The sequence below is a fragment of the Herpailurus yagouaroundi genome, unplaced genomic scaffold, assembly GCF_014898765.1.
Source record: "Herpailurus yagouaroundi ecotype Mexico unplaced genomic scaffold, PumYag 59938, whole genome shotgun sequence".
Taxonomy (NCBI): domain Eukaryota; kingdom Metazoa; phylum Chordata; class Mammalia; order Carnivora; family Felidae; genus Herpailurus; species Herpailurus yagouaroundi.
Window position 1 is genome coordinate 1 of NW_024415256.1, and position 3,280 is coordinate 3,280.

The following is a 3,280-nucleotide window of genomic DNA, read 5'->3' on the forward strand; positions in this document are numbered from 1 at the left end:
TTTTTTAATGAGTGCTGATTCCACAAGTATATTGAACTGAATTGCATCAAGCTGTGCTCAGAATACATTTAATAATATATGTTCTTTTTTGCGTGCCTGGGTGGCTAGTCACTTAAGTGTCCAACTTTGGCTCAGGTCATGATCCCATGGTTTGTGAGATCGAGCCCCGCATCAGGTTCTGTGCTGACAGCTCAGAGCCTGGAGCCTGCTTGGATCCTGTGGCTCCCTATCTGGCCCTCCCCTGCTCACACGGTGTCTCTCTCTCAAAAATAAACAAACATGAAAAAAATAATATATGTCCTTTTGAATGTATACTATATTCAGTAATCTTATTTTAATCTGGGTGCAGACCCCTAAGTCACACCCTTTTTTCTCTACTGTCTCATCTAAACATTTAAAGAATATGTACTTTAAATCATCCTAGAAGATATATACACATACACATACACACAAAGAAAGAAAGAAATCGGCGGGAGGAGCCCGGAGGTGGGTGAATGGCAAAGAAACTCTAGCTCTATTACACAAGCATGGAACCAAAATCCTTTGGAGATGGTGGGGGTGGAATGGCTTCTTCGGACGACTTCAGAGCAATGAGGGAACAAGAGAGATCATGGATCTGCCCCTACAGTCCTGGAGACCTCTCAATCTGGGGTTAGGAAGAAAGGGGACCTCCCTTGCGGTCCAGGGGTCGCCTCTCTCCGCAGACCCCGTGCTGGGAGGCAGCAGAGGGCACAGCTTCCCCGGAGCCCCGGAGGCGCGGGCCGGGACCGTCTGGTGCTTCTTCGCTGGTAAAGTGCACTAGGGGATGCGGGCCCGGCTCTCCCTGGTTCATCCCTCCAGGCACAACCGGTCCTGGGGCTGGGAGGTCGCGCGGCTGTGGCCCGCATCTCACGCCCAGGCATTGGGACGCAGCGGAGTCTCACCACGGGTTCCAGGTTCACTCCCAGGACTTGGCGCGCTTGGCGCCGCGCTTCTGCCACGCTGCTCTCTACCCACACGTCGCCGACTACGCGGATGCTGGGCGAGGTGGTCAGCGTTGGGATGGCTGCCCTCCCACTCTCCTCCAGGGTGCGGCCCCCGGAGCTGGGCCCGGGGGCCGTGGCTTGCGGGGGCTGTTGTCCTCGCGGGACAGCGGCGGCGGGGGCGGCACCTTCCTCTGGCCGGCTGCGACCTTCTGGGCTCCGTGGCGCTTCCTCCTGGCAGCTCGCCGGCGCGTCTGGAGGCGGGCCTCAGGGGGCTGGTGCCGGGGGTCCGGAACCTGGGCCAGGAGGGAGGTGTAGCCATAGACGTCCTTGCTGGACAGGATGCGGGGGTAGACTGGTGCTTGAGGCTGCAGAGGTAGCTCCAGAGCTCCGCGTCTGAGCTCATGAACTCCGTGCTGCCGGGCACGAATAGCTTGAAAGCGTCGATCAGCGCCTTGCTGCTGTTGGCCAGCGACAGTGGCGATGGTTGCCACCGCGTGTACACCACCTTCTCCTCAGGCGCCTCCAGCGTGGCCCTTACTGCAGCGCTAGAGGCTCCTCCTCAGGTGGACGGGGCCAGGGCCTCCCGGGGCCTGCGCCTCCGCCTCTTCATGCGGCTCAGGAGGTGAGGCCGCTAGGGGCCGCCCGCGCTTGCCAGGTCTCGCCGACGCCGCCAGGCCCTGATGAATTTCCTACCAGAAGCCAAATCAGGCAGCAGGCTGTTGAGAGTTACACCACAGTTGCTAGGAGACCAGGCGCTTTGTGAGGTCACAGTGTCTGCGTATCCTATCACTGCAGGCTGCCCAAAGCTGCCTTAGGTTGGGCTGTGTTTAAGTTTATGCCCTTGAGAAACACCTGCACATAATCCTACCTGAGAAGGCCCATATTTCTTGATGAGTTCAAGAGGGTTGTCCTCGACGTGAATGCACTGGTGCCTCAGCCTCCATTAATTCCATCCAACATGAGATGACACTTCGCGGTGGAGAGTACACACAACTTGCAATCAAACATGACTGTAAGAGGGTTTTAGCGAATTAAATGCCTTGTCATGCAACACACTGGAAGCCAAATTGAAGTAACTACTTCACTCTTTCAAAGAATACAGATATACTGTGCCTTGCTTAGGGTTCCATATGTGTGTGGGTATTGCTCACAGTTCAGGAAGCTGTTCTTCACAGCAGCAGCAAACAGTTTGCCTAGTTAGGATGCATGCTCACTTTCACCCAGGTTACGGAAGACCGAGTCATTGTGTGCTTAAGAGCAATGTGTCAACGAATTCTGCGTGAGTGGCCATGAGGGCATTCAGTGCCACTAAAACCTATTCGGTACCTACCAATTCATGATATTTCAGGTAAGTCATACACAAGGTAGTAAAAGACCGTATGGGATTCCAAGGGTAGAAAACGTGTTACACTGTCCGTGTAAGTGCTTTTGAAAGCAACCAGCATGGTCCATCCATCATCACCACATACACAAATGATTCACAAAATATTACAAGGACCACCTAACATGATCAATTGAAATCCACTTCCTCATGAAAGGATGACACCAAACTATGTGAATCAATAAAAGGGATAAGTCATGGTAACAATCAGAAGAGACAGTTGCCAAGGTCATCGTGATACAGGTGAGAGGCCTCTGTCTTTACTCAACTCTTTTTCTTTTTGTTTTTTTAATTTTTTTTCAACGTTTATTTATTTGGGACAGAGAGAGACAGAGCATGAACGGGGGAGGGGCAGAGAGAGAGGGAGACACAGAATCGGAAAGAGGCTCCAGGCTCTGAGCCATCAGCCCAAAGCCTGACACGGGGCTCGAACTCACTGACCGCGAGATCCTGACCTGGCTGATGTCGGACGCTTAACCGTCTGTGCCACCCAGGCGCCCCTCAACTCCTTTTCTTAAACACAGAAACCAAACTTTCATCTAGGCAGCTACGCCAGTACTACCTCATGTTCAGAAAGTGCTGAAAATGGAAAGCTATCCTCATATTCAGTAAGAGCAACCCCTAGATTTCCTTTTTCATTAAATGTCATTTATTTTCAAATTGGTTTCCACGCAACACCCAGTGTTCATCCCAATAGGTGCCTTCCTCAATGCCCGTCACCCAATTTCCCCTCTCCCCAACCCCACGTCAACCCTCAGTCTGTTGTCGATATTTAAGAGTCTCTTATGGTTTGCCTCCCTCCCTCTCTATAACTGTTTCCCCGCATCACCTCCCCCATGGTCTTCTGCTAAGTTTCTCAGGATCCACACATGGATGAAAACATATGGTATCTGTCTCTCTCCGCCTGACTTATTTCACGTAGCATAATACCCCC

General features: G+C 52.4%; 1 pseudogene; it reads right to left on the reverse strand.

Moving 5' to 3' along the window:
- Nucleotides 1–892: 892 nt before the first annotated feature.
- Nucleotides 893–1,520, reverse strand: LOC121024168 (coiled-coil domain-containing protein 71L-like; annotated as a pseudogene).
- Nucleotides 1,521–3,280: the final 1,760 nt, after the last annotated feature.